General features: G+C 40.4%; 1 protein-coding gene across 3 annotated transcripts in view; it reads left to right on the forward strand.

The window, feature by feature from the left end:
- The window catches only part of PLEKHM3 (pleckstrin homology domain containing M3), a 1,264,948-nt gene that overhangs the window by 649,237 nt on the left and 595,499 nt on the right, over positions 1-20,212 (forward strand). The window lies entirely within an intron of this gene.

Below are 20,212 nucleotides of genomic sequence, written 5' to 3' on the forward strand. Positions count from 1 at the left end.
AGATTCGATGATTTTCAAACTACAAATTACACTATACATCGTTATACAGTCCATCAAGGCTCATCCACAGGAGTGTCTCAAAGGACTAAATTGTTCTCTTATGGCTTTATATCTATTTCTAAGAAATTAAATTTTATGCTGAGCTGGCCATTTATATGCTAAGCTACACGTTTTTTTAAGGAGCAAGTGTATGACCCACTGCACATAGGTTTTTGCAGAGCTGACAGTTTCAAGCCCCCAGGCAACTATGTCTACATTAAACAAAACCATCAGTTTCTGACATGGAAAGTCTAGGGTGATTCCATGCATGCCTAGTTAACCATTACCTCCATTCCACGTACTCTGAGACTAATAGTCTTTGTTTCTACATGATGCAGTCCTTCATTAATTCTTTACTTTTTTTTTTTTTTTTACTATAGCTCCATTTGATCATCATTTTTTAAGGTATTTCATGGCACCTTTATTTTTGTAACAGCTTTATTAAATTATCACTAAAGACATAAGCAAACATGTATTAACATCACATCTGTTCTTTTTTAAAATTACCATCAGTCCAATATTACGTAAATTGCTTAATTCATGCCTCCCGTTAAACCTTCTCCTCCAGAATAATTTTGTGTATGTATTGTTCTCTGTTTCCATTTATTTCTACATAATTTACTCCCTCCTTTTTCTTAAAATCCCAATTCCAATTGTTTTATCTTTGTTACAATATGCAATATTTCAAATACAGTTGGTTTAGACTTTTGATTTCCATTTTGTAGTCTTTTTTGGCAGCCTCCAGAATTAAATTTAGCAAGGTCTTACCATGTTTAGGCAGTTTAAATTCTGTGCCCCAGCTCAACACAATAATTTCCTTAGTTAAACCCATTTGTTCACTCAATATTTCTGATAGAGTATTCTGTAGGGATTTTTTTAAATCTGTCGACTCATTACACTCCCAAAATGTAATGTCCCCAGTTACTTCTTTCTTCCCCATCAGAACTCCAACATTTGCCAGCTAACAGGTGAAGTTTTTTTTTGTTTTGGAGTCTGTTTGGGGTATAACAATTCCTATGGAAACACTTCCAATAAAAAATCCTAACCTTCTGGACTTTGTTGCATGTTTGGGAGCCACACGTGTCCTTCTATTATTCCCTTGTAATTTGCATTCCGTTCTCTCTTCCCAATCTCTGATAACCTCTGATTGATTCTTATAGTTATGCAATATTGTATATGTACTGCTAGTTATCTTTTTTTCTTAACAGCAGCTTCTGTTCTAGATTCATCTAAAAACTTTACCAGAGCAGATCGTTCCCTTAGGATTCCCCTACCCCTTTCTCTTTGACTATACTCTGATATCAATCCCTGGTAAGAAGGCAGCCTGTAGCCTGCAGTCAAAGTGTCTTCTTGGCCTCTTCCTGTAATATTACCTTTCCCTTTCTAGTTATTTGCACCCGGTACCTTGGTTCTGTTGCCAGTTTTCTGCAGTAAATTCCAGCCCTCTCTTACCTACCATTTGACCATCTTCTGTCACTAGACAGTTGCCCCAAACAATGCGACTTTCTTGAATAGCAGTTCTCGAAATCCTTTTTTGGCTTTGATTCTGTTCTTTAGGTGTTTAAATGTAACATATTTGCATTTCATATGTGATATCTCTGGTTAATGAGAAATCACTAGTATTAAAATTATACTTTTTGGCATGTCCATATTAATACCCATAGGTATTACCTGTAAGGTTCTTTTTCTGTGCATTTTAAAAAAGGTATGGAATTTAAAAGCTGAAAGTTGATCAAGTCATAAACTGATGTGTAGCCCTGAAAATCCTGGCAATACAGACTAAAATATACTGCAGACCTGAGACTTAACGTCTTTTACATGGACTTTGTATTTGATAGTATCTCAGTAGATGGCTGATGAATTCAATTTAAGGGGCCTCATAGTTGTCCCAGTTTGATAAAAAGGATTACAAGTTACCAAACTGCCAGTCACACAGTGTTCCAGCCATGGTTAAGTAAAAAACCATTAAGTTGCACCGGGTTCAGTACTAGATCCTGCCCACTTCAGCCTTTTTTTTTAGCAGTTTGCATCAGTTTGTACATGGTGAACAAGATCTTTTATAGAGGTGGCACTGTGGAACAGTGAAGAATGATAAGTGAATGGAATGTCCTGGAACATGTCATAGTAGCACTTTCAATTCCAGCAAGTGCAAAATTCTGCTTTATTGCTTGAAACCTTGAGAAAGAAATTGTCCACTACTGGATGTCACCAGACAGGAAAGGGTTCTAAGAGTGATTATGCTGGATAATCTAAAATGCAAAGACTGTGCATGATAATGGAAGGTTGGCAGCACTGTGCTCTAGGTAGACAGGGGGAGTAATCGTTATAAAAACAGAAATAAGTAGTATCTATTTTCACGTCATAAGTATGAATTCCGTTGAAGAACTGATTTTTAGTTTTGCATGCTGTGTGCAGCTCAAGAAAGGCTTTTGCTGTTGAATACACTTCAGAAACTGAGACAAGGTAGGTTTTAAGAGCTAGAAGGGGTACAGGTGGTATGCTGTTCTGGATGTGAAGGAACAGTATATTTTAAGAATGAGAAGTAATTTCTGCCATTCCGTATTCAAATGTTATGCTGATTAAATGTGCATAGTTTTTTTTTGGCTAGATCTCCTGTTTTTCAATGTTTGCAGGTTGAGAAGTGCACCTCTGAAAAGAGGCAAACTGGAGAGAGAAAAAAAAACAGGTAATCAAAAAAGCACTTTCAGGGAAACTCATAACAGGAATATTGTGACTTAGAGATACCGCTGCATTACAGAAAAGTGGGTAGTGCTGCTGCTGGTCACAAAAGCTAGTGGCGGCTATCACTAAAGTACAGAAACGTGGAAGTGAGTGAGATACACACAGTTCCTCCAAGAAACTCATTTTTCCCACCACCAACCATTGTTATTGTGCATTTCTTTGTCATCATTTAATTGTTGAGACTGTCACTGAAATGAATAACTACCTTTCCTATCTGTGGCCCACCACCTCTGCAAAGTTAAAGCAGCAAGCATTCTCAGCATAGAAAAATGCGATTTGATAACCCCTCACCTAGCTTCCACTTTTTGCAATCGTTGTTTTATGATCTGAGGACCAAGTACTTAAACTGAGTCTGATTTAACACTGTATTTATGGATTTAAGGTGGTTAAACATCAGTATCACATACCATGTCACTCTTCTCTTTCTTAGAATAGTATTCCATCTCTCCTTTCACCTTCAGAAGAGCACTGAATCTTTCCAGTTTCATTCTTAAAATCTACCTTTCCCTTCATTTTCTCAGAACAGCATACCTCCTTCCCCTTCTAGCTCTCAAAAATGCACATTGTCTCATTTTCTGATTTGTATTCAAGAGTAAAAGCCTTTTATTAAGCTGCACATACCATGCAAAACTGAAAATCGTGGTTCTAGTAGTATTTTGGGATATAGTTCAGAAGCAAAAGTTTACAAAGCTGAGAGTGACAAAAGACACTAAAATCTGTATACCTTGAGTAATATTTAAAAAATATTTCTTGCAAAGTTGTTTTGCTTCTGAAAGAAGATATAACATGAGGGTCCACTTTCTTTAAGTTATTGGTGACACCAGTATGTTGATTGTGTAGTCTATTTTCTTTTTACTAAGTAATGAGTGTATTGTCATCATGAGTAATAAGTAAATTCATCACCACAAGTACAATGTCAGACTCTCTGTGACCATCTCCCAGTCTATACAACCAGGCATCTCACCCATTCACTCAAATAGCATGTTTTTAAGACAGTACGTACCTTGTCCAAGTTTAACCCAGAAATATTCATTACTACCCTATCATGTATTAACTCGAACAACCCTGAAAATCCTTCCCTTAGATGGTAAATGAATTCAGTACGACTTTCCTAAATATTCTAAATAGTCTTGCACCCCTATAAGGAAAAGACTACAAACAAACAATGCAATTTGGCTATCCAAAAACAGTAGAATGCTAAGACAGGATACAGAAAAAGAGTGGAAAGAATGGGAAAAAATATAAAACACTACAGTATCTTGAAAACTTCAGAATTGTACTAAAAAGCAAATAACTGATGACAAAAAAGTATACTATTAACTTTCAGAACAATAGTAAACATAACCTCCTTAAGGAACATCTAGCAAAACACTGGCTCTGCACCTGCCACACTCCTGGTTAAGTACCTACCACTCCCTTACGTTACCCTGAACTAGCTCATTCTCACGGCTACAGCTATTAACTGCTGAAGGCTACCTTGATTCTACACTCAGTTTCAGTTAACAATATATACACATACACTGCTTTGTCTTTAGTTGTTGTGTAGACTGCATTTCTCTGTCATGCAGTTACTGTATCACACTGTTCGCACTATTAACTCATGCAGCCAGTTTTTATCTCTAACTCTGCCATTTTGTGTTAAATTTGTTAATTATTTGCTATTTATTGTTATATACCTAATTTCTTTACTGACTTGGCTTTGTACATTGTTGATTAATGCGTGTTTATTTGTATGTATGGAGCTTTTCTCCCCGGGCCTCCACTGAAAATGGGTCTCATGCCCAGTCAGACATTACCCGGTAAACAAACAAGCAAAATGAAAAAATAAATAACCCTAAACAATTTTGGTCAGCCATTAAAGAAGTCTTACATAGAGCCAAAACTTCATCCCTAACCCCTCTCAATAACTTACCACTTGAAACTGCAATAGTATTCAACCCTCATTTCATAGATAGTATAGCGTCCCTATCCAAGGATTCCCCAGCATCTAATCCCAACCTTGCCCAACAGCTACATGTCAATACATCCACTTTCACCTTCAAACCTGTGCCCACATCCTGTATAAAACCACTCTTAAATTTGAACCATGCTGTTCTTCAGCTGATGACCTTCCAAGCTAGGACTGTCTTGAAGTAGCAGCCAGTAGCATTGCCTATCCTGTCTCAATCCTTATAAATAGATCCATCATGGAATCCCATATTCCATCTCACTGGAAAAAGAAAATCACACATTATCCTTCTACACAAAGGAGGAAATTGGGTAGACATCACTAACTTTTGACCTATAGCAGTCTAATTCGCCCTACAAAGTATCCCGCTACAGAAAGGAGGAAATTCAACAGACATCACAAACTTTAGACCTATAGGAATCTAAGCTCCCTTCAAAAGCACTTAAAAATGTATTCAAAAACAATTGCTAACCTATCTGTTGCAGGAAGAATTCCTGTCCCCCACACCACATAGCCTCTGTCCCTCCCATAATGCTGACAGTGCACTTCTAACCTTTATCAATACTGTTAATAAAGTTAGAGATAACGGTAAACTAGTCTCCTCCTTATTTCTAGACTTATCTAAAGCCTTTGACACAGTTTGTAATCACAAACCTTTACATTGTCTATCTCAGCCCACCCTTCTATGGTTCAAAGCTACTTGTCCAATAAGTATCAGTCAGTAAAATGGCACTCCACCCTCTCTCCATACCTCCCAGTCACCTCAGGGATAGAGCCTTCTGGCACATTAAAACCTTTTGAAAGTTTTCCTAACCAAAATCTGGCTCTGTTCTTGCTCAGCCTGAGGATAAACTGTATCCCTAAATATGAGCAAATGAGCAAGTACTTATTCATGCCTTATGAATTGAGGAATGGTGAGGATGCAAGGAGTAGAGGTGGCGAAGGTGGTTGAGTTTAAATACTTGGGATCAATAGTTCAGAGTAATGGTGAGTGTGGAAGAGAGGTGAAGAAGAGAGTACAGGCAGGATGAAGTGGGTGGAGAAGAGTGTCAGGAGTGATTTGTGACAGATGAGTACCAGTAAGAGTGAAAGGGAAAATCTACAAGAGGGTAGTGAGACCAGCTATGTTATATGGGTTGGAGACAGTGGCATTGACAAAAAGGCAGGAGTTAGAGCTGGATGTGGCAGAGTTAAAGATGTTAAGATTTGCACTGGGTGTGATGAGGGTGGACAGGATTAGGAATAAGTATATTAGAGGGTCAGCCCAGGTTGGAAGATTTAGAGACAAAGCCAGAGAGGCAAGATTACATTGGTTTGGACATGTGCTAAGGAGGGATGCTGAGTAGATTGGGAAAAAGATGCTAATGATGAAGCTACTAGGTAACAGGATAAGGTCTAAGATAAGGTTTATGGATGTGGTGAGAGAGGACATGCAGATGGTTGGTGTGACAGAGCAAGATGCAGAGGACAGGAAGAAATGGAAACAGATGATCCGCTGTGGCGACCCCTAACGGGAATAGCCAAAAGAAGATGATGATGACTTATTCATGCCTTACACCTCCCTACTCCCCCCTGCTTCACTTACTTCCTTTCTTCAGTCAGTTTATCTCCCCTGAGACTCTAATGAAATATGCCATAACCCTGTTTTTTTCCTCCAACTTCATATTGCAGTTCCTGTTGGTATTAGTAACTTATCTTTTATTTCTCTAAACTGGCTAAACCTTTGTCAAATATTAAGTCATTGTCATATAAGTTGTATCTATTCTTAACCGGTGTTTTCACCTCATGTCTAATTTGGTCTAATTGTTTAAACTGTATATTAATTGTTTTATTGGGTTATTTTTTAAAAATTGCAAAATGATTGTTCTTAAAATGTTTTTTATAATACTTTGAAGCTTCTTTCCCAGACATCAGCTGAAAACGGGCACCTGCCCAGTCTGACTTTCCCTGTAATCAAATGTCAATAAACAGTACACATACAAGCAAACACACAAGGATGCCCTTTTGCTTTTATTGGTGTTTAAAGCATTTCTTAAAGTTAATCATTTTCTGGCCTTGTTATAAAAAGAAACTGGCTGGCCATTACCTGACCTCTTTACTGCTGTGTGTGTGACTTCACCTACTGTTGTCATATTAAGCATTATGTTGTCCTGTCTTAACACAAAACACAACAAAACTGCTTTGGGGCTTTTGTGGTTTCTTTCTCCATTATGTGGATAGACTAAAATACAAGTTATAGACTGCATAGATGAGAGATGAATCTGAAAAAAAACAGTACTTTGTAATAATAATAAGTATCTGAGTGTACATACTGAACGATAAAGCTGCTGCTTAAATGATTTTGTAGATGGTGCTTTCCTCCTTGTCAGTTTTAATGATGTTAATGTTCACTGCCACCCCACCCTCCTTTCCATTTTCAGATGGAAAATTGCTTTTCAGTGCATTTTCTCAATCCTGTAACCGCAGAGGGGCTTCCAGTTTAATAAAACCAAAATGCTTTCCCTATAACTAAAATATGGGATTGTTCATTTGTAAAGCGTGGGGTAGATCAGAGTGGTGTGGTGAAATTCAGCAGTTATGAAGGGCAGTCCCATGTAAACACACTTGACAGCTTACATTTTTCAAAACCTTGGCTTTCTGGAAAATGTTTGTGGCTGCCTCATGTGTCTTGAGTACATCTGCAGTTTTCTATTTAAAACATTGTATATGGACATATGCACATGTGGTGCACATCTAGCTCTGTCTGAACCATTTTTGTTTTGTTTTCCAGGGAGATGCCAAGGAAAACAGTACTTAACTCCATCTTATATAATGTTCATGTGTTAAAAGTACAATGAAGCTACTGGAAAATGCATTACCTTTAGTAAAACATAGCAGATGTTAAAAAAGGATTGCTGACCCCAGTTAGTGTGCGCATTTGACCTGACTACTATGCTAGCAAAGAACCAGTGGTGTTGCTGAATGTATTCTGCTTTTATTCTGAATACTGTGTTGACTCATTTGTTAATATCTCTGCCTTGCTGGTCCTGGGTTCAAGCCACCTCTCTCTCATCACTGAGTATGTTGAGTTGGCCTGTTTTCCCCATTTCTGGTTGGGATTTTCTCTGCAATTTCTCCTATAATTCTAAAATATATGGCTTGGTTAGCTGTTTAAAATTGTCCCTGTGTATTACATTTGCTCTTGCCCTTGTGGTCCTGCTTATAGCTGAAAATGGTCTGCACTTATATAGTTAACAAACATATTAAATAGTAGAGACCTGTTTTCCAGGATTACCCAATGTTTATTTATTGCTCATGTTTTTTAATTGTCAGTATCAGCTCACCGTCACCTATCCCAGGCTGTTTTCTTCTGTTGCTCTTTTGGTGTAAGATGTCTTATTATGACTTCTTGTTCCAGGCCCTCCTTTTCACTAATGCTGCTTTCTTTATGTACCTAAATTCCCTTTGTTTGATTACATCACCATTCGTCCTAGCTTTCAGGGTAAACTTACTGTGGTTCCTAATCACTGCTAAGTAGCTGTGATGCAAAAGACATATCAGCAAGGCTCTGGAATGCCTTTGTTGTGTCCATTTTTAAATGTAGTATATAGGACAAAATGCACTTCTGGTCTTTTAAAAAAATTTGAAATGTACTATTACTAGTGTTTCTTTGTGTGTGTGTGTGTGTGTGTCTGTGTGTGTGTGTGTGTGTGTGTGTGTGTCTGTGTGTGTGTGTGTGGTGATTCCATTCTCCTTGTTAATTCTAGCAGCCTAATGACAGTACTTACTTCATTTTATGTTATCATTTGTTCACCAGGTAAATGGGCTGGTCAGTTTATCTTTTTCAGCAATGCTGTTGACTACGAGGGCTGGGGTAAGTATAATGTATCTATATCTACAGGCAGACAAAGTAGCCGCGGTGGTGGTGCTGCAGTAGCGTTGTCGCCTCACAGTAAGACGCTGTCCGGTTCGATTCTCAGCTACAGCGTCTTCTGCGTGAAGACATGCGTGAATGGGCATACCTTCGTTGAAGGTTGTGCGTCAGGCCTGGCAAGCCGGTATGTAAAAATCAACTGCCAATCATTAGCGGACCGGAGTTCCTCTGTGGCTACCCCTAACCGGGAAAAGCCGAAAGACACAAAATCTAGAGGCAGACAATGTAAGTGGAGTTGGTCAACCATTTGTTTTTCAGAGTACATGCAGAAACCTCATGTAGTCATGGAGAAAACATGCAGACTTTGCCCAGACAGTTATGGGAGGTCAGGATTGAACCTCAGACCCTGGGATTATGAGGAGGAAATCTTATTGCTAAGTCACCATGCTGCTCTTCCTCAACAAGCTGCTCATAGTTATTTCATTTTCCTAATCCATGAGTTTACATTTTGTTTTAAGTAAGCACATTTCAGCTGTGTGACTATCTCATTGCAAATGTTTTGTGCTGTCACACCGTTGTAGGAATTCTGTCTTTGGGTCACTTAAAGGCTTGTAGAGCTCAGAAGATGAGGAAGTGCAAGTTAAAAAAAAAAAAAAAGTTACTGATTTGTGAATCTTCAAAAACCTGTAGCTGTTTTCTGTTGTACTGTAATGCAGATGGGAATTTTTCCTGAAACATGTGACTCAGCTTAATTACACAGTATTTACTCATATGACAGCTTGAAATTTGAGTCACTAATTTATATGACGACTACCTGTGTGATAAGGCATAGATGATCAAAATTGCTCATTCTTTTTTTGTCTGCACAGGCATGTCCTTTTCCCCAGGGTGCAGTAACCTTGAGGTTGATTATGTAAGTCCAGGGAGGGTGTGTAGAGGACTTTTGTCCATAACAAAGTGTTAATTTTTCATTCAGTCATCTCTATTTGCGAATAGTATTTTATCAAAAGTCTGCAAATGGACATCCTGGACCTCGTCTGAAACTCAATGTTTTTTTTTTTTGGTTTGTTTGTTTTTTGAGAGGTGTTTCATTTAGAAGTAGTCTTAATTTCAAAGACAGCTATACAGTATAGTCAAGGCAGAGCATCAAGGAAAAATATAAACTTTAAAATAAGTAGCAGATAAATTCCTTGTTACTCATACATGTTCGATGTACTGTGTTCCGCACCTATATTAGAGGTATGTATACTTTTTGATTCCTTTAACCGAGATTGTGTTCTGTTCTGTGTCAACAGCTTTGTGTATAGCCTTTAATTTGAGACTATCTCCATTTTCTGGATAGGATTATGGTGTGGTGGTGTGGTGTGGATAGATAAATAAATAAATGAGCAGTATCAATTTTGGACAGGATTGGAGTGGGTCATGGATAAATAAATGAGAGGTATTAATTCAGAACTGTTTCTAGGCCAGGATTATGGTGAGCCATAAATAGATAGATAAATAGTCTCCTTCAGTTATGTTCACTTTTGTTGAATACATAATGACAGGATTGTCTCTCTGTGGTGAACTGGGAGTAATTTGGAACATGGCTCTTTTTTTAGTTCTTTAGATTTTTAGATTTTATTGAAAGCTGTGCATACCATCTTAAAAGTATGTGAAATTGTCGTGTAAGCTATTTAATATACCTTTGATACCAGTTATCAGAATATTGTGTTCCTATTCCTTTATTTCTCAGCTTTACAAAAAAGCACTTTATATTTGCTTGATGGTGGTAGGAGCCAGGCTGTGTAAACTTACCTTTTAAGCAACTTTAACATTCTGCCTCATCTTTATTTCTCCCTTTTCCACCTGTCCCATGTCCTATTAAATTGCCTTCATAAATTTGCATTCCACTCTCCTTCTCTAGGTCATCAGCATTCTTTACGAAGTAGTACTTTTGCAGATAGAGTAATTGGTCCCTACAGTTTACTGCTTGTGCCTCATTCAATCCGGCTGCCCATAGAAGTACTTTTTTACATTTCCCTAATATGGCCTTGTGCTCTCTCATCTCGTCACCTTTATTTTATGATTTGTAGTGAAAACATCCCCAGATCCTTCCATCTCTGATTGTATATATTCAGTTTCATTACACAGTCTTCCTGTAAATTTACTAAAGACTCCTTTTAGCATCTTTGATATACCTCTCTCTTGTATGGCTTTCAGATCTGCACCAAGTGCTTAGGGTGTGGTGTGAACAGATCCTGATAAAGCCAAAGCATTTTTTTCTTCAGGAACCTGTCACTGTGAGGAATCACCCCAGTGTTCTGTTGGCTGTTACCACTGCCCTGTTATTGTGCTACTGGTTGTTAGTCCAGTGGTGATAAGCACTTCCATTTATTTATTTATTTTGCCATCAGTTCTACTCATCCGGATAATACTTCACATGAAGTTGTTACTGAAGTGCAGAACTTTGTTTTTTAGCACTGACCCTTAGCTGCTGCCTTTCTGCACATTTGGGCAACAAGTTTGGGAGGGTGGCCTAATGGTTAAGGTGTTTGCCTTACAAACACAAGGTACAAGGTTTGAATCTCACAAGGGGTAATTGGCTAGGCTTAAATGGCTCGCAAGGGCAGTTAGCCTAGTACTAGCCTATGAACACTATGAACATTTCCAAATCTTTCCTTAGCTTTTTTTTTTCAGTCTGCACAGCTGTGCCTATCTCTGTTGTTACTTAAGAAGATGATGCTGTTTCTGTTCCCTCATATGCTGAAATTATCATGCTGGAGAGTATTAGACACAAAATCTAGTATGGCCCTAGTTGTGTCCCATACTCCTACTAATTTATCTCGTCACACTCACAAGGCAGTTGTGCCCTGGATTTCATCCATAGTCACAGTCCAATTCCTCCTTATGAGTTCGGCCCCCAGCTCTGCAGTTTTCCAGTCAACTGCCAATATGGGACAAAGTCAGATGTCTTGCAAAGTCCAGGTAGACTGCATATGCTGGTATTGCACTGTCATGTTCTCCTGTAATCCACACCTAAAACTTGATTAAATTCAGATGTTAGCTTCTTCCTGACACCCATGTTGGGTGTTATCCTCTCATTCATACCTGCCACTCCTTGTAATATAAATAGCTCTTTGCTGGTAGGCTAGGCAGTGATCTACTGCAACTGTGCAAAGAAGAGTGTAGTGAGGTCATTAAACTGAACTAATAAAGTAGTGTTTTGCTTTACTTGTTCAAGTCATTGCTTTTATTACACATTTAAGCAGTTTAATCACATTACTGAATGCGGAGATTCAGCAACAGTGTTAACTTGAGCTGTCTCTGTTATGGCTTCCATTCAAAGTGTTCCACAGTATTGGCAGCGTAGGACTTTAACAGCCACTGGCACAAGTAGCACTGAAGGGGTAGTGCTTGGCAGAGTGTAGACAACATTACGGGTATGAGTGAACTAATAAAGTCTTTTCCTCAGAATTTTGTCACAAGGATTTAAGACTATGACTGATGTACCTTATACCCTGCAACAGTCCTAGGCTTGACTACCGCAGTCTCCATTTGCTTCTGTGTGTCCTGAAGAAGTCACTTAAACAGTGTTCCCAGGTTGAACCTTAAATGAGTCTGCGTGGATCAATGTTCTACCCCAGTTAACAAACATATTTTTCCCTTATTACTTTCCTTGCCACCTGTGTTAGTGCATCTGCAGGACTACATTTCCTTTGACTTTTCATATTTCTTTGCCCATTTTTTAGTATAAGCCTACCTATCTTGCCAGGTTCTATTTCTCAGGCACTTCTTTTTCAGGTGAGTGAACTGTTGAACTCTGTCCATTGATCTTCCAGTGCATTAGGCAGATTTCTGAGGACCCTTTGAAGTAGTCTATCTGGCCTGTGGGACTTATGCTTCCCTACTACAACCAGTTGTTCTTTCATTTTTTTGCATTGACGTTTATTCATGGATTTTGCCACTTAGCCCTGGCTCCCTGTATGGTACTGAATCCTCCCTTTCTTTTGTTCTATCTCTTCTGCAGTCTTATTGCTGATATCCTGTCCTGTCTAAGCCTGGCAACATCTGTTACTCCCTTTCTTCTTTCTGTATTGTATATAGCAGCTTGGTTCCTTCGTTTGCTATAGCTCCTGTGGTCTCATTTTGATCTGCACCATTGTTGCTCTCACTTCATTTATCTCCCATCTATCTCCTGAAATTGTGGTTACTCCAACTACCTGCTTCCTCTTTTCTACATCTTGCATATCCTGTTAATGTTCTTCGTGTTTTACTGTTGCAGTCATCACACTTGGGTTGTCTGCCTGCAGGTAGCCCTCAGTTGGCCCGAATACCAGAGTCTTGGAATTTCTGCATCGGATGCTGTCGACTCTTCCATGACGTCAGGGGTATAAAACATGCAGCTGACGCTATTACATCAGCTTTTCTTGCCGCGCAGGAGCCCAAAGCAGAAGCATTTTGCAAGTGCTGGTCGGCCGCTACCTGAAATTTTCATTTTTCGAGTTTCAAACCTGAAGTCTTCTAAAGCTAAGTACTCCGTTGGGGATTATTTTTTCTTGCACTAACCGATGTCAGAAAAAGTTAAAAATTGTCTTGCTTGTGGAAAGCAAATATCTCACAGAGATTTTCATTTTTACTGTGTCACCTGTTTTGGCCCAGACCACGACGTCCCTCGCTGTTGGTTTTGTGCATTGTTTAACGCCCGACTATTCGTCGTCGGGATATCCTTGTAGCAAAATTCTTTCACACTCATTCTCTGTATTCCAAAATGGCTTTGGTAAGCCATCCAACTACCGATCTTCCGAAAAAACGTAAGGGTAAAGACAGAGACAGACCGCATAGGTTCAAAACTGCCAACAACGCTTCTGTTAAGCTAGTCGCCAGTCCACCGGTACTCAGTGAGGTGCTTTCGCAGCCCCTGATACCCGCTTCTACAGATTCGCAAGCCTTTGCTGAGACCCATTCGGAGTCCGGTATACCGCGAGATGCTTCTTCGATTATGGAACCTGCAGATGTCTCTACCTTGGATGAGTTTGGAGCCACTGTGCAGGCACCAGCTTCTGAGGGTGCATTCCGACCTTCCAATGTTCGTATTAAACCGACTACTTCATTTCAGACTAAAACGACAGAGTTTCTCGAGCCCAGAGTTTGCACTATGCCTAGAAAACCGACGACCAAAGCGCATGCTCAAGCTCCCATGCCACAGAAACAAATGCTTAGAATGGCTGAAGACCTTATAACTCTAATTAGGGGAAGCCAGCCTTCCCCCTCTAAAAGACAAAGAATTGATTCCCTTCTGATTCAACAGACCATGGGTCCGATTACTCTGATCCCTCTGATTACCAGGACATACCCTTATCTACCTATGAGGATTCAGATGCAGAGGATTCCATTCCCTCTGCCTCCCCTCCAGAGGACTTTTCTTTTGGTGAGACCTTGCATATCTTAAGAGAGCATTTCCGCTGGGAATGACAGGACTACCCACAGTCCAAAAAGAGACTCAGAGAATTTTTAGACTTGCCTCAGCACAGGCCTCTAGCTATAACCCCCTGTCCTGGATATTGTAGATGTTTTAATGGAATCCAGTCTTACTCCTGATATTTTAACACCAGCTCATAGAAAGCCTGACAGGTACTACAGGGTACCTGACTCTCACAAATTTCTCTTTAAGAATTCCACTGTGGATCCAGAGACCATTTCCCAGGGACCTAAAGGTATTAAGGCTACTACAGTCAAAAATTCTACCCCTTCGGACAGGGATTCGAGAGCTTTGGACAGATGGGGCAAGAAGGTATATACCTCTGCAACTCTTGCCATCCGGGCTTTAAATTGCCAGTTTCGCATGTTGAAGTACCAGCATCATATTATGGAACTAATTAAACAAAAAATGTTGTTGCTTCCAGACTTTGCAGAAAATAAAGATTTACAAGAGTTAATGCATTCTGCAAACCAAGTCAGTAAACATACTTACAGTGTGGTTTTGATGCCTTAGAAGCATCTTGCAGGACTGCTGTCACTGGGTCTGTACTGAGAAGGCATGCCTGGCTGAAGGAACAAATCTTGCCAGACCATGTCAAAGCAAAATTACTAGATGCTCCATTAAACCAGGAACGTTTGTTTGGCACAAAAGCAGAAGAGGTTCTTAAAAAGATGGAGGAAAAAGCTAAATCTATGCAAACTGTAAAGATTTCTTACAGGTACAGCCACCTAGATTCAGTAGGCATTGGCTTTCAAAAAACTGGTCCTTTCCAGTCCTACCAGGTCTTCTCAGCCCAAACCCATGGGCAACAGTCCACCAAGGCAACAGTCTCAGGGTACACAGAGATCTAAACAATGGAGTGCTCCCCCCTCAAAAACAGGGAGTGGTAAGCCACCCCCTTATGGAAAAAAATTCACAATGACTTGTCTATCATCCTTCCCAGCCATGCGCAAGTACTTGCACCCCTAGGAGGAAAACTCGCCCTGCATGCAAAAAAACTGGATGTCCATTACCCAGGACCAATGGTTCCTAAACATTGTATCCCAATGATACAGATTCTACTTCCACTCACTGCCAACCCCAAGTGGGTTGCTAGACCTTCCTCCAAACCAATGGGCAGAGGCTCAAAAGCAAGTACTTTTCTCTTCTCAATGTCAGGGCTATTCAACCTGTTCCAGTAGAGCAAAGAGGACAGGGTTTCTACTCCAGGCTGTTCCTGGTGCCCAGAAAAGAGGGCTGTTGGTGCCCTATCCTGGACCTGTCCATTCTCAACACCTTCCTGGTGGTCCCAAAATTCAGAATGCTTACACTATAACAGCTGCTTCCTATGCTAGCCAAGGACTCCTGGCTAGTCACCCTAGACCTAAAAGAAGCTTATCTGCACATCCCCATAAGAGAATCTTGTAGGAAATATCTACGTTTCAGGGCAGGCTCTATGCACTATCAGTTCTCTGCACTTCCCTTTGGCTTATCTACTGCGCCCAGGATATTCACAAAGTGCCTGGCTCTAGCCATTGCATACTGCAGGCAGAGAAAAATTCAAATTTATCCATACTTGGACAATTGCCTGATTCAGGCGGACACTCAGGAATTGCTACTTCAGCACCTGGCATTTATAAAGACACTTCTAACTTCTCTGGGGTACAACATCAACAAAAATAAATCACATCTGGTGCCCAGCCAAAAGATTGTATTCCTGGGAGCAAGCATGAACACAACTTCCCAGATGGCATTCCTTACTCCAGGAAAGCAGGTTTATTTGGCGAACTACTTCAAACTAATGGCCACCAGAACCCAGCTATCTGCAAGAAAAATACTCCAAGCCCTAGGGTTCATGGTCTCATGCATTCTACTAATTCCATATGCAAGGCTGCATATGAGGAAACTTCAATGGTACTTAAAAAGTCTCTGGTGCCAACATTCTCAGGACCTGGAAACAATTATTCCTATCATTCCTTGTCTAAGGGCAGAGTTCCTTTGGTGAGCAGAGGCTTGCAACCACAACAAGGGACTCCCCTTCACTCAACCCCTCACCACACAAACACTGACAACAGACACATCAGACTATGAATGAGGGGCTCACATGGCTGGCAAATGAATTCAAGGCAAATGGAGCCCAGGACAAATTCACCTACATATCAATCAATAAGAAATGTTAGCTGTATAGAATGCTCCAGCAGCCTTCAAATACCTTATCCTTCCAGGACAACTCATGATAAAGACAGACAACACCACAGTTATGTTGTACATAAACAAGCAGGTGGGAGCGCATTCCTAACCACTCTGCAGGTTAGCCATGGCCCTGTGGAATACTGCCTTGAGCAAGCAAGTGCACCTGCAAGCTCAATTCCTGCCAGGCAAACAAAATTCACTGGCAGACGACTTAAACAGAAATCTGCTGGACCTACACGAGTGGAAACTGGAACCCAACTCATTCAAACTTCTAACCCACAGGTGGGGGACACCAGAGGTGGATCTCTTTGCTTCACCCCAAAACCATCAATTGAGTAAATTTCGCAACAGAAATCCCCACAGTCAAGCATGGAAAGTGGATGCCCTATCCTTTACATGGGAAAATCTCTCAATTTATGTCTTTCCCCCTCTGCCCCTCCTCTCAAAAGTACTACACAATATCAAACAGGACAAACTAAGGACAATCTTTATTGCACCAGACTGGCCCCACCAGCACTGGTACCACTCCTACGCAGTCTGGCAGCAGTGCCATCCTGGCAAGTACATCAGAACCCCTCCCTGCTGTCCCAGCAGGAGGGACAGATTTTGCATCCTCAGCTGCAAGCCCTGAACCTTGCAGCCTGGTTTATTCCCTGAATACACCCCCAGCAACCCTCAGCAAACAGGTGCTGGACGTCATCCTTGAGGGCAGAAGGCCTAGTACTAGTAAATCCTATTCAGAAAAACGGAAAAGATACTGTTCTTGGAACCAGTCTCAAGGAGAGGACACAGCCGTGCCCACCTTACCTCAAATCCTAGATTACCTAGCAGAGCTGCTCCACAAAGGCCTATCCTTCTCTTCTATTAAGATTCATGCCTCAACCATCTCAACTCATTATAATACTGAACCACCTTTCTTTTCTCACCCTCTGGTAAAACAGTTCCTGAGAGGAGCTAACAATTTAAGATCCCAGAGGAGAGCTCCCACCCCTACCTGGAACCTTAACTTTGTACTTGAGAAGCTCAAGCTTCCCCCTTTTAAGCCTGCTGCTGCAGCACAGTTAAAATTCCTCTCTTGGAAAACAGCCTTACTTCTAACCATCACTTCAGCAAGGAGAGTGTCTGAGTTACAGGCACTAATGGTTGTGGAACCCTTCATTATTTGCCATGCTGACAGGGTTTCCCTCAGTACTAACCCATCTTTTATGCCCAAGGTGGTATACAGTGTTAAGAGAAAAGTTTTAAAAACATACTGTTATTTGTCTTTTTCCTCTTCTTGCAAAGTGAACATGTTATTTGTTGGGATATGTCTATCAAAGATGGGCCTCATCTGTGAACAAATTGCAGCATTGCTTATAAACCTGAATAATATCTGTTTTCTGCTTTTCAGAATAAAGAGACTTGGTTATAGCTTAGTGAAGCCTGGGATAAGGACGCACGGCCGAGTAACAATTTACTGAAGCAGGCTGTGTGTCCTGGAAAATTTGAGCTACCATTGTTGAACTAAACATTCTGTGCTTCTTGAACATTCTATACTAACTGTTGGTTTGAGGTAATTTTTGATAAACATGTTTACCACAGGAGTTTTTCCATAGCCAACTGTCAACGGTCAGAAATGTAACAAAAAGTTGTTTTGCTTGCAGTGTAAAAGTTGATGTCAATAAACAAGTTGACCAGAGGAGGAGATCATCTTGGCCAACATGATGTGTAATCTGGTTAGCTGCTAATAAAGAAGTTTTTCATCACCTGAGGCAGATGTGACTCGTCTGAATTTTTCTTCTGACATTTTGGTCCTTCGGACCGGAAACCTCTACGAAGATACGGATCAGACCGACAGAGAGACCGAAAACCTGTGCAGGTGAGGGTTTCTCATCTTAAGATTCCCTCGACTGAAAGCCCTCTGACTGATTTGTCGTTGAGAGGAGGCTGGCCGCTCTCTGATCCCTATCTGAGGGACGGTTTCTGAACGAAAAGGGAAAACGGAGTCTCATCTGGTTCAGGTAGGATGAAAACTAAATTTTCTTTTAATTTAATTTAACCTTGTCGACAAGGTTTTTATTTTTACTTTTAGTTAAGGGTGGGTAGGATTACTTGTTAAGATTATTTTGTTAGGATCACCCGTTAAGATAGCCCCATTTTATAATAAGCCCTGTAAAGTAACTTTGATACAGTCCTAAAATAAGAAATCTAGGGGAAACATGGGTTCAAGTTGCTGCAAGTGTGAGAGTGATGCCTGTTTAAATGTTGATGCTAAGTATATGAAAGGTTTAAACAAAAATAATGTTCAATTTTTGAAAAAGTGGAAGTTGAAATATGATTTTGATGGTACACTGAATAAGAATGCCCGTGCAAAATTGGTTAGAGATTTGAAAAGAGATGCAGGAACTAGAACTAAAAAGCAAAGACAATTGGGATTTCCCCAAACACAAAAATGGTTAGAAGAAGCAAATAAACGAGCTATAAAAGAAAAACAGTGCCAGGAAAAAGAAAAAATAAATCAAAAGGGATCACTGGTGCCAAGTGGAAAAGTAGCTTTATTTTTAGATAAGGAGGATGAGCATACAGTTTGTACAGTACAAAAGCAGGCAACTGCCCCACCGTATGGGGAAACTGCTGCTGCCGTACCGGCAGAACCTCCTCAATATCGGTCTAAAGATGTGGGATCTGTACAGCAGGGTGGGTTATTGGCTGCTCAAGGAAGTGTTGTGACCCCTCCAGTTTACCCGCAAATTCCCGTAGTACCCAAGATTGCTTTGCAACAGGTAGACCAACCTATGCAGTTAAGGTCAGGACCAGCAGGGCAAGGACATTGGGCCATTAAACTTTCTGACTACTCAGAAGCTCTTCCCTTAATACAAGTTGCGAACCCACAAGCAGGGGATGTTGGACAAGAACCAACTATTTTAGTTTATCGTCCCTGGGCTAGAGAGGATATAAAACGAGCTACAGATGGTATTCCTCATCCCAAGGTTAATTTTCAAAAGTTTTCTGAGGACATAGTTGGTATGCGTTTAAGTTATTATCTAAATGGTTTAGAAGTAGAACAAGTAGTGCGACAAATCCTGGGTCCAGATTGGCACTTAGTTTGTGGTACTTGGACATGTAAGGCAGATGACGGCACTACATTAAAGCATAATTCTGGGGTGTTAGACACGCGAGACACTGATCTATTAAAGAGAATTTCTGATAAGTGGCGTCCAAGAGCAGATTGGACAGTAATAAATCAGTGCATCCAAAATGATGATGAATCTGTAGATCACTATATTGTAAGATTGACAGAAGTGTTCAATAACCATTGTGGAATGATGATTCCGCAGGATCAGACCAATGATAGTCCGTATGAACAGCAATTGAAAAATGCTTTTCTTAAAGGTTGTAAGGCTCCGATAAGTAGTTTTATAACTAAGCATATGGTAGATCATAGAACATGTAGACTGCAACCTTTGTTTGAATATGCACGGCATGCTGAGCGCCATTTCAATTTAAAAAAGAAAAAGAAAGTACAAGTGTTAGCAGTAGGGGATGATGGTGGTATATTCTTGGTACAGGACCAAAGGGGGCAAGGGCGCCGTGGTGGTGTAAAAAAACATGGGGGCCCGAAATGGGACACGTTAAATGAACCAGGTGGACATTCAGAGGAATATGAGGGAAGGTTAAAACGTGGAGAATGTTTTAAGTGCGGTAGACGTGGGCACTTCGCTGCCGACTGTGAAGAGTGGCTACATCCCCCTCAGCTTACGAGCAAGGGCTCCGCATGACTATATGATAGTAAAGGAAGGCACCAAATTCATTATTGTAGAGAAGAAGAAAGTGAGAATGATTGTGATGATGATGAGGCAGACACTCTCCACGATGAATGTCAGAACACTCATAAGGAAGGGCGGGATTGTGACTGTGAAGTCATAAACCTGGCAAATTTGGGTATTGCTATGCATCTAGATCAAAAACCCATGATAGAGTTTTTGGTTGAGGGACAGAAAGTGGAGTTTTTGTGTGA

The sequence above is a fragment of the Protopterus annectens genome, chromosome 2.part0 (genome assembly GCF_019279795.1).
Source record: "Protopterus annectens isolate FY-2018-M chromosome 2.part0, PAN1.0, whole genome shotgun sequence".
Taxonomy (NCBI): Eukaryota; Metazoa; Chordata; order Ceratodontiformes; family Protopteridae; genus Protopterus; species Protopterus annectens.